Raw genomic sequence first — 12250 nt, 5'->3', positions numbered from 1 at the left:
TGCTGTAACAGTATATATCTGTTGTAACAGCACAGGTGACGCTGTCCTATCCGTCTGTTGTAACAGCACAGGTGATGCTGTCCTATCCATCTGCTGTAACATAGCACCGGTGATGCTGTGTTGTCTCTGTGCTGTAACATGGCAAATGTGATGCAGGCGTGTCTGTCTGGTGCACTAAAAGAGATGACGTGGTTGTTTTTGCCCATGTTGTCATGCCTCAGGGCCATAATTGTGCAGATGTGTGCAGTTATTTGGAGTCATTAACAAACAGACGTGATGCCATTTAATAGATGCGGTATAATATCATAAGCCGATGCAATCATGCTCGGCGCTATAATGCAGCAGTGGTGATGAAGTTGTGTGTATTTGCTGTAATATGAGTGTATGACAGATGTGATACAATTTTGTCTGTGCTGCAATCCAGCAGCATTTCTGCAGTGGTGTTGTGGAGACCCGTTTGTATTTCGAAGGGTTGTGGAGTGAGTTCTCGGCTAGGCCCCGGAAAACTTGGGAAATAACGGTGTGTTGAGAGTGTGTCTCCCTGCAGATGAGACAGGCCTGTGCGGTGGCTGCAGCCCCCACCTGCCACTCTGGCCCTGTCACTGTGTGCTTGCATCAGCAGGCAGCAGCTGAGTGGAACAGCCCAAGGCAGTAAATCCAATGGGATGACTGTCCAAGAAATATCTGCACCGCGGGTCATCTGGCATGAGCAGTGCAAATGGTATTGTATCTTATGGTATGGTACGGTACGGTACTGCACGGTGCGGTGTGGCATGGCATGGTATGAACACCATTATACAAAACAATAGGGTTAGGATAAAAATATTAAAACCACAGAAAGCATTTAAAAAAAGGCGAGACTTCCAAACACAACATCTGAAATGAAGTTAATGATCGTGATAGCAGAGCGTTGCAACATTTGAATGATGTCATATTAGTAAATTACAATTGTAAGAGTTAGTACTCCAATTTAGAATAAGACGTGTCTAAAATATATATATTTCATACACAGATTAAGATTGTTCACCTTTCAGGTATATGTTTAGAGCATCACTCACTGTTCGTGCTTCAAACTAGTAAAAATAATCTGTATGCCAATTAAAGCAGGCAGATGCGAATAAAACTACATTGCTAAATCTACCCGCCCTACATGCAGTAATGCCCCGAGATCCCCACTCGCAGGCTCCCCACTATGCAGGTGGATATTGCTTTTCCCTAAATTCCAGGGGCCTGATTTACGAGAAGTGGCGCATCGCTGCGTGAAAGCAGCGACGCGCCTCTTCTCAGTGCGCCCTCCGTGCACCACCAATGATGCGTCATATTTAAAATGTGACGCATCATGTTGCAAGGAAGGACAGATATGTCAGTAAAACTGACGTATCTTCAGCGCAAAAGGTGGCTTTTTGCTGGAGTTGTGTTGGAAGCCTGACGCAGCTCCAGCAATGTTCCTTTCACACGGGGCAAGCCCCATGTGAAAGGGCCTGCGTCACCCTTACGACTGCCATGAGGCAGACGTAAGGTTTTGTCACATCGGCGTCCTAGAAGTGGCGCAGCGAAATTTCATAGATTTCGCTGCACCACTCCTACGACCCTTTCTTGCGAGGGAACGCCCACCCTGCATACATTATACCTGGTGCAGGTATAATGTGGCGCAGGGGTTTACGAAGTGACGCATCTACCTAGATGCGTCATTTCAGAAATATATCACAACATGGTGCATTTTTTACGCCACTGGTGCGTCACAAAAAGTGACGTACCTGTTTCACAAAACTGGCACAGGGGCTCATAAATAAGCCCCCAGGAGTTGGGCTAATGGCGCATCCAGTAAGACCAACAGAAGGAGGGGTGCCTTCCTGCCTCTAACTGAATACAATTGGATGCTACCTCCAACACGCCCCACTTCAAATAGATACTTTCCCTTCAAAATCAGGAGATATCTCCTATCCAAACACATCATAAAGGTGCCACGTGCTGCATGCTGTACATCCACAAAGATGCCACTGCTAACTACAATATCAATTTGGGAAGTTACAATTGACTCCTCTGCACATTGAAGATTCCACCACCACCACTACCCCAGGCATCAAGAAGCTACCACCAACAGCCTCTCTTCGAAATCAAAAGGTGCCTCTACTCACTACTAACTATTTTACTACACAGTAGCGGCCCCTGCAGGTAAGAGTGGTGGGCCGGGTGGAAGGGGATTTGGACAAACGACAACGAGGGGAAATTATTTATTTGTTTCATTTTCTCTCATAGTTGTCTGTCGAATCCCCCCCCCCCCCCCCCCCTTACCTGCTCCCCTGCTCTTACCTGCACAGGCTGCTACTGTTACTACATCAAGAAAATTGCACTAATAGTAGTGCCTCGTCATCACGAAGAAACCTCCAAAAACAATCATTGTCATTACGGTGGTAGCAAACAAAAGAAAAGATCACCTAATCACAAACTCCTCCATGTCACCAAACTACCACCAATAGCCTCTCCACATTAAGAACATATGACATGAATCCAGTTTAAACCAAGAGGGCACTAGCCCCTTGAGATTAAGAAAACATTGCTAGGAGCAACCCATCATAATCATAGCACAGATTCTAACCTCCTCCATCAAGAAGAGCGTCAGCGACCCCTCAGAATACAGACAATAGCGCCGCAAAGAAACTGTGCCATCACCAACAGCTCTTCTGCATAAAAAAGAAACAATCAGCAACTGTTCCACATAATGAAAAGTAAAATTCGTCCATTTCATAAGGACACCACAGCAACAACCCCATGAATTACGCACAACACCACTATATGAAGATGATTCCGCCATCATAAACCCCAAAATCCAGAAGATACAACCAAGAGCACATCTACACATCTTGAAGGTACTGCAACGCTTCTCATCAAATCAAACATCTCTCAACATTTTGAAGATACCACCTTCAGCAATCCACTCAAACATATGCCTTTGCCAAGATCCCCCCACACATCAAGAAGATACTACAACTAACCCTCGCATATCAGAAAAATACCACCACCAACAATTGTCTAATCAATAATATATTGGTGTCAGTATCCCCTTCACAGAATTAGTACCCTGCTATCAGCCTCTCGATGTCTGGAAGCATTCACCAACAGCAACCACTCCACAGGAAGAAGAAACTACTAACAACAATACCTCTACACCAAGTAGATTCCACTACCATGAACTCTTTTATATCTAGAATTCACAACTACCAAGGCAGTGGGACCCAATGGCCTGTTGGTGGAGCATTTTAAGTGAATCATGGATAAAGTGGAGGAGCGGATGCTGGTCATGTTTCGGGCTGCAAGGGAGAAGGGGTGCCTGTCGCTGGACCATAGGGCCTCAACCACAGTTCTGATTCCAAAAAAGTCTAAGCCTACAGCTGCGTGTGGCATGTACAGGCCTATCTCCTTGCTCAACCTGGAAGTCAAAGTGCTGGCAAAGAGCTTGGCATCCAGGTTGCGGTGAGTTATCAACAAAATTATTCATCCGGACCAGTCTGGCTTCATGCTGCTTCAGAGTAAGGCCCTCAAACTTCATATGACTAAAGACCCGCACTTTGAACCAGTGACACGCCTTTCTCTCGATACCAGAATCGAGTTCAAAAATGTGGAGTGGAACTATAAATTCACGACACTTGAATGGTTGGATTTTGGCCCAATGTTTTGTGGCTGGGTGCGACTTCTTAATCGTGACCTGCTGGTGCGGGTTAATGCCACGCTATCCTGGACTTTTACCCTGAAGAGTGGCACGCTTCATGGGTGTCCTCTCTCCCCCATCATATTTGCCTTGGCACTCGAGCTACTGGCGGCATAGGTCCACCAGGACCCTCTGATTTGGGGCATAAGTAGTAATGAGGCATGGGAGGAACGTATTTCAATTCATGCCGATGACATATTGTTTCATTTCGCTAAACCCCTCTGGTCCATTGACAGCATATTACAGGTTTTCTGAATCTTTGGGGAAAACTACGGGTATCAAATCAACTGGGGTAAATTTCTGGTCTTTCCACTGGCCCGGGAAGCTCCGATACTACCGTCGGACTGTATTGCACTGATAGCGCAGGACAGATTTGTTTTCCTAGACATTTTCATTACTCTGACTCTGGAGTGTTTCCTACAGGAAAACCTACTTCCACAATTGGACAGACTGTACAAGGATGTGGATCAATGGCGATCCCTCCCGTTATCATTGATGGGTAGGGCGGCCCTTATAAAAATGATGGCACCATCATGCCTGCTATATGTTCTCCAGAACACTCCCTACAAGGTCTACCCAGACGTTTTTACGTGTATTGATCATAAGTTCAGACTACTGCTATGGGATGGAGAAGTTCCAGCATAGTGCTGAGTAAACTGCACAGGGGTGTCTATGTTGGATGTCCTCGCAGCACAGCACATACCTGTCAATGATTGGGTATTCGGAGACCTGGCAGAACTGGAATATCTTGTTGACCTTGATGCCATGGAAAAAGGAGGTTATGATGTGGCTCTGTATAAACAATCAGTTGAATGAGCTGTGCCCACTCATACCCAGGAGGTTGTCCGCTTATGAAGAGAGGCGTTGAGATATTTGGGTTGAGGGGGAAACTGACAGCCCTGACCCCATTGTGGCATAGTGACCTTTTGCATGAAGTTGGCGCCCTTAATGGACATGTAAAATGGATTCTGATAGGCATTTCCCATCTGGGTGATGTATGAATCGGGCATGCGATGGTGACATTTGACACCTTGCGACAGGACTATGAGATTGTGGAGACAAAATACTATAGACATCTACAAGTGGGACATACCCTTCACCGCCATGTGTTAGAGGATGACCTAGTGCCGAAGGCAACTACGCTGGAGGATCACCTTTGTTCAGCATCATTGGAGTGCAAGGCTGTCTCCATGACATAAAGGAAGATTATGAACAATTCCCTCGATCTGTTTACTGCCCTGAAAGAGGTCTGGGAGAGGGACGTTGGGACATTTGAAGACGATGACTGGACTTAAGCCATTTAAAGGCCCTGAGAGGTAGCAATACGGGTATGGTTTAGGGTGATCCATCTAGAGATACTCCATAGGGCACATTATTCCAGGGTTGTTCTTCACAAAATGGGTAGGGGGGACACAGCTCTGTTTGAGAGAATGTTGGCAAGAAGGTACATTCTTTCATATCCTATGGGCATGCCCATCAATACAGTTCTTCTAGACGAGTGTCTTACAGACTATGACAATGTCCTGGTCAGGTAGTTTCATTGAATGCCAAATTGCTCATTTTAAATGTTTCAGGGGAGCAGGTGTGACCAAGAAATCAGAGAATCTGGCTGACAACCGCTGCAATTGTGGCCAAGCGCAACATAGCACATGCTTGGGGTGCAGGATCTTCCCCTCGGTTGGAGGAGGCGAAGTCTGACCTGGACTGGTGTTAAAAGGCAGACCAGTGGTGTATCAGAGTAGAGGCTGCCCTAAAAAATGGGACAAGGTGTGGGGCAATTGGTGCACCTTTTTTGGCGAATGTACGAGAAGTGGGAGGGGAGCAGGCACATTTGGTGTAACTGTCCAGGTCTATATTGGTCGTATGCTACTGTCAGATGCATCAAGGTTGTGCTTAATTGACTATGTTTGCCACAGCAACGACTCTGGTTGTCGGTATTCTTCCCGTTGATGATGAGAAATGCTTTCATAGCTGCACCTATTGTACTATGAGCATGTTTTCTCTTGTTTACAATAAAAAGATTTTCCCAAAACAAAACAAGAATGCACCACTACCAATAATCCTTCTTCATCAAGAGGGTATATCCAACATCAAGCCGTCTTTTATCATTGGAATACCACTGCCTTCAGCTTATCTTCATCAATTTGATACCACTACCATCAGCCTGTTTTTATAAAGAGAAGGCTAATAACACCATTAATCACTGTTCTTCATAAAGGGCCAGCCATCAACAGTACTTTCTTATGAAATGAATACCACCACCTGAAAAACGGAATTCATAAAGTAGATACCATTGCCACACAATTCACATTAAGAAGACACCACCAGCAGTTGCCCAAGTAAATCGTGAGCATGCCCTCAGCAACCGCTATTTACCCAAAAGACAGCACTGTGTTGTGCCCCCTGCTTCAGGAGCACATTCAGGAACACTCCGTGAAGGTGCTATTGATGGAAATCAACTCCATTTATACAATAAGTTTGCAGAGTGGCAACAACAACATGCTTAGATTGTGCAATAGACTGCTAGGGAGTGGGCACCCGTTCAGTGCATGGGCAGCAGGCTCCAATTAAGAGCTTTGTGTTTGTAACATCTGTAGTTGGTCCCAATGATGGGGATACTATGAAAGAGCGCCAGCTCCAAGGGCACGCTCAGCACCCAGATACAATAGCTACACATAGGCTTCATGCATGGTGGATTGATGGACACGCGTTTCATGGACACTGTATTGATGGCCAATACACCCAGGCCATGAATCATGATATGAATGGGGGCCGTCTCCAGTCATGCGCGTAGCACACAGCTTCACTGGTGCGCTGTACGCATGGATGAGCAGCCAGCTCCAGTACCAGTTTCATACGCGCACTCTTCAGCTGAGTCAGTACCTTGACACAGTTCACAGCTCGACCCCAGGGATGCAGTGCTCGCTGGGCGGCAGCTAATGTCTCTAGGACAGAGGATCTAAGGATGCTCTGTGACGAGCACTGCCTCCAGGGATGCCCTCTCGCTGGTGACGTGCTCTACATCAGCCGCGCCTCCAGGAATGCGCTGAGCACCAAGCTCTAGGGATGCACTATGGGTGGACACCAGCTCCAAGAACTTTCTGTCATGGGCAATGACTGTGTTTACTGGGCAATGGTCACAGGGTTGAGCTTACGGTAGGCATTGGATCCAGGGTTGGGCACTGGATGGGATACAGGGGTGCACTATGCATTGACATTCCCTCCAGGTATGTACTAAGAATGCGCAACATCTACAGGGATGTGCTTTGACCACCAGTTCCATACACATGCTGTGCAACGGTATATGGGATGGATAGGCGGCCAACCACGTTATGGACAGACACCAGCACCCGGGTCATGTTACTCCTGAGTCTTGGGCTGGAGCTCCATAGAAGGAGCAGCTCCAGGGGGTGTGGGGGCAGGGGGGGTCGGTAGGACTGTACAGCAGCTTTGATATGGAGCGATGGCTCCAGATATGCAGTACATACTGGGCATTGACCTCTAGGGCACGCTACACATGGCCACTCGGACCACCTTGTATAGGCGGATCTTCAAGAGAATGACCCTGGGTTGGAATCCCTTCTATGCATGGAGATGCAACTGAGGTGTATCAGCTGTTGGTACACACCACGGGTGAGCAACGAGGCAAGCCTCTGTCATTGGGTATCTGCTGGAGCAAGAGTCTATGACCAGAGACCAGCTCCAGGGATGTCGCGTGGTTTGGTGCCAGATCTACGGAGGAGCTTAAAGTGAGCACCAGCCTCAGACATGGGCTAAAGGCAGGCATGGCCCAAGGTGGTATGTCATTAAATCAAGGTCAAGAGTTTCCATCTGGACACACATTGACTTAAGAATATCGACTGGCAACATATTGTCAAGATAGGCATGCTTTGTCAAATACAGATATTCTGACTCCATTTCTACTTACTTCGACGATAAGTTGGTAGACGACACTGAGGAGTCTGTATAATGATTTGCCAATAATTTAGCTTTCATACTACGGTGGTGCACACAGAGATGTGTTATGAACACGCAGCAGCTTCAGGCAGCTGCTACTGATTGATACCAGCATGTTATGGGCAGAACTAGCACCAGGGCCCCCCCACCAGCGTCACGGACATGATAGAAAGTGGACACTGACTCTAGCCATTTGCACAACATCTCAGCATAAGGCTTGAGGAATGCACTGTATGTATGAACACCGGCCCCAACAATGTGGTATGGACCTATACAGACAGTCTGTGGGTTAGGTGTCAGCTACAGGAAGACACTATAACCACCCTTTGCCTTCAAGGACATAGTATGTGCCAGCCGGTACCAAGCTGTGGAGAGGGGACAAATTCATGAACAACGACTCTAGGGAGCCTTTGCAGCTGGGCACCGGTTGCACAGAGAAGGTGTAAAGTGGAGTAGATTCTTGAGACAACGCTTGTGTGGGCATCTGCAACACGGGCGTGCCGGGGGCATCATTTCAAAAGACTTGCTTTGAGTGGGTTCAAGAACCAGGGAGGTGCTACAGCTCTATGTTTGGGTACCGTATCCAGGGACACAGTTTGTTTGGCACATACCAGGAACAGTGCATTTATTCATGCACACCGTATCCATGTACCCTGTCCCCCCGAGGGTGGGTACAGCACCAGGAAGCTATGGGCGGACACGATAGAAGTGCAATGTGGGTGGACACTGGACGCATGAACGTGTTGCGATTGGGTAGTAAGGTCCAGGCACATACTCTGGATGCACAGTGGCTCTAGTGTGTAAGCATACACTCCAGGAACGGGCTGGGGGTTGGCACTAGTTACAGAGATCCACTAAAGGATACTATGTGTGACAGTCGGTTCTAGGGATGGACAACTGATGGGAACCAGCCAAGAGGCGCCCTGTGGAAGGACACACGCTACAGGGAAGCACAATGTGTGGGTACCATTTCCAAGAACATGCAATAGATGTGAGCATACTTCAGTAACGTGCTATGAACATGTAAGGGATTCTTGGACATGCCATGGATGGCCTACAGACGGACATTGCAATTAGATTGACGCTATTAATAAGCACCTGCTTCATGGATACACTGAAAGACTTTCACGCTTTCTGTAGGTACATTACAGATGAGCACCAGCATTGATGGGTACAGTATGATGGGGCAGTGGATTCAGATGTAAGTATGGTTGCCCCCACCCCTCCACACCGACTCCAGGGATGCCCTCAGGATGGCCACAGACTCCCCAGACATGCAGAGCATCGGCGCCCCTCCACCAGGGACATGCAACCAATGGCTCCAGAGAGACCCTATGGGAGGGTATTGGGCTAAACTATGGGCGAGTCCAAGCTCTGGTCCAGGCTTTGGAGGGAGAGGCACTGGGACTGAAATGCACCATGGTTGGGCACTAACATTCTAAACACCGGCTGCCAGGGCTGTGATACAGATGGGCACAGGTGCTGAAATGTGTCATGTTGTGGCTGAGATTAGGAAAGTAAAGTAAATTTTACCAGGAGATGCTAATGCCCACACTGATGGGTGGCCATGAAATGTGAAGGAAAATGGGGAGTGGATGGAAAGAGCTGGAATGAGTACCTCAAACATCATTTAGACGCGAAAGGAGCGGGCCAGCATTGCCTGCGCTGTGAAAGAGCAACACATCAGGTGGCCTGGAAAGAGCCCCACAACATTGTCTATTCAGGGAAGATCTGACCAAATTCCAGTGATCTGGATGGAACCACCCGAATCATGTGATCTATGACGAAGCACCGAATATTGTCAGATCTGGTCACTACCAACCAAACATTATATGATCTGCAAAGGAACACCCCAATATCCTCCAACCTAGAATAAAACACCCTACCATTGCCTGGTCTGTGAAAGAGCACCCAACATTATCCAGCCTGCCAATGAGCATAGAATATTTGTCCGGTCTGGGCAGGAGCACCGCAGCATCTTCCAAGCCAGGAAGAAGCAGTGCAGCACTGGATAGTATGTGCAGGAGCACCCCAACAATATCTGATCTGAGAAGGAAAAACCTAACATCCTAACATCATCTGATCTGGGGAATGGGGGTCATCTCAATGTCTAGAGAACACTCCACCATCATCTGACCTGGGCTCGACCAACTCAATGCCATGTGATGTGTGCAGGGAACATCCCATTATTAATGAATGGGGGTAGGCACACCTCCTGCATGTGACTGATGCACTGTTCATGCTGCCCTTTGCGTATGTGCATCTTCCATGGCTTACAGCTTTCTGTCAGCTAACCCCCTACCCAAATACATTCAGTGCCACAAGGCTTGACCCAGAGGGTATTGTACAGACCTAAGTATGCATAATCTCTCTCATGTATGACCTCCTTCTTTCTGCCCATACCCCTAGGTTGGGCCCACTACTCATGCGCTCACCCCGGGGCCAGTCCAGTATCCTTGGCTCTGTAGTCACAGTATCCTCTGAAAAGTCTGGTCAGATATTGACGATCTTCCCTAGGTCTGTCCAAGTAGCTGAGGGTCCCCTAGGTGTAATGCTGTACTTATGGTTTCACCTCTGCTCTGACTCAATACTCAGGTTCCCCCTAGATCAGGTTCACCAGCCGGATTTGGTGAAGGGCTCAAGGTCTCGCCCTAGGCCAGGACCACTACTTATGATCGCTCCTCGCGCTGGCCTGGTATTCATGGATTTTTGTGATGTACGGCCCAGTAGAGTACTCATGGTCTCGCTCCGCAACAGTATAGTACGCATTGCTCCAACCGAGATTTAACCCCGTACACAAGGTCTACTTCTTCAGGTGGTCTCCACTCCAGATCTCTCCCAGTGATCGTGGTCTCACCCTACGTTTCACCACCCGTTCACAGCCTCCACTCAAGGGTCAGTTTTCTTCTGCCATTAGCAACCAAAGTCAGAACAGCCAATGTGATCTCACTAAGCCTGGCTCAGAAGTCGCTGTCACTCACAAGGCGTGCGCGATAATTCCACTTCTAACCCCGCCTAAACTGTGGTATAACCCAATATGTGACTCCAAATCCCACACCAAGCCCAGTAGTCACCTTCTTCCCAGATCCAACCTAGTTCTCATGGTCTCCCCTCCTTCCCCACCGGATCGGTCTGGTTCCCAATCTCCTCATAGTTCCTCCTTGTACTCATGGTCTCCCCTCGTCCCCCACCGGATCGGTCTGTTTCGCAATCTCCCTCATAGTTCCTCCTTGTACTCATGGTCTTCCCAAGGTCAAACTCAAAGTATTCTCCCTGCCCGGGCCATCTTAGTACTCGCAGACCACATTATGGTGTGGTCCAGTAAATATTGCCTCTCAATTTTACTAATAATTACCCTCCCCAGCCAGGATACTCATATTCCCCGTACCCCAGTACTCACGGTTGTCATTCGGCGGTGGGCAGCCTGTGGCTGGCAATGTCTGCAGAGCGAGTTGTTTTTTGGCAGGTCCTATAGGCAATCTATCATCAGCAGTCCTGCACACAGCTGTTCTTCGGCTATTCGACACGAAGCCGTACTTTTGCCAGCGAGTGGGTCTCAGTCAGTCTGTATAAGGGGTTGTACTTGAGCAGATCCTACAGAGAGTCGATCTGTGGCTGTTCCTTGGGAGGCGCTCATCGGCAGGTCCTATATGGACGTGTTCTTCCCTAGTTCCTATAGAGTAAATCTTTGTATCCTCCAGTAGGGGGTTGCTCTTTCTCAGATCCAATGGAATGTCATTCTTTGATGTGACCAATCATGCTTTTTTTCCAGAGGGTGCTATAGACTCATCCCTTGGCAGGCCCTATAGGGAATCACTCATCGGTAGGTCTCATAGAGCGGTTGGTCGACAGGTCTGATCTTGTCATTCATTGGCAGGTCTCGTGGAGGGGGTATCCACCCAATGCTCCAGACCAGCACCTCCTGTGGAGTCTTCCTTCATACATTCATATAGATCAGGCTTCCGTCCTATGGAGCCGTTCTCCAGCGGGTCACATGGAGGTTATATCTTCAGCACGTCGTCGCGGAGAGATGACCTTTGGCGGGTCGCAGAGAGCCCTACTTCTGCAGGTGCCAGAGGGTCCTGCTTGTCAGCTCCTATGGAAATGGCTTCGACAGGTCCTGTGAAGAATTGCCCTGCAGCCCCTCTGCTGCAGGAGCTTTGGGGTCCTATAGGAGCGCTCTGCGGCCGGTCATGTGGGAATGGCTCTGCAGCAGGTCCCCTAAAGATGCCTTCTTCTGCTTGACCGGGTCTATAGGGGAGCCTTGCGTCGCCGCTCCTATAGAATCATTGTTCGGCAAGACGTGTGGGGAGCGTCTGAGGATACGCGCCGGTGCGATGCCCCACTGAGTGGCACTCTCGCCCTCTTCCTCTCTGTCTGTCGCTCTCTCTCCTCCCCCCGCCCTCTCTTTAGCGCTCCCTCCCTCTCCCTCGCTGGTTCCCTCCGTCCCCCTCCCCGCTCTCTGTCTCTTATCACTGAGCCATTGAAGTGCTCCTTACGCGCCTCTCTTTCTTCCGCCTCTCGCTCCCGCCCTTTCCACCTCGCACCCTGTCTCTCTCTCTCTCCTTCCTCTGTCTGTCTCCC

At 48.7% G+C, this 12250-nt stretch overlaps 1 protein-coding gene across 3 annotated transcripts in view; it reads right to left on the bottom strand.

Moving 5' to 3' along the window:
• Positions 1 to 12048, bottom strand: part of LOC147730890 (CYFIP-related Rac1 interactor A-like) — a 166244-nt gene extending 154196 nt beyond the window's left edge. Inside the window, exon 1 of one of the 3 annotated variants that reach the window (XM_086955760.1) lies at positions 11067 to 12048. The gene's annotated coding sequence lies outside the window, so the exon portion shown is untranslated. The remainder of the gene's footprint in view (positions 1 to 11066) is intronic. The other 2 variants (XM_086955765.1, XM_086955762.1) reach the window with 2 other exon arrangements.
• Positions 12049 to 12250: the final 202 nt, after the last annotated feature.

This window comes from Lissotriton vulgaris, chromosome 2_1, assembly GCF_964263255.1.
Source record: "Lissotriton vulgaris chromosome 2_1, aLisVul1.2, whole genome shotgun sequence".
NCBI classification, from domain to species: Eukaryota; Metazoa; Chordata; class Amphibia; order Caudata; family Salamandridae; genus Lissotriton; species Lissotriton vulgaris.
Note: the sequence above shows the minus strand (reverse complement) of the source record. Positions and strands in the feature narration are given on the sequence as shown.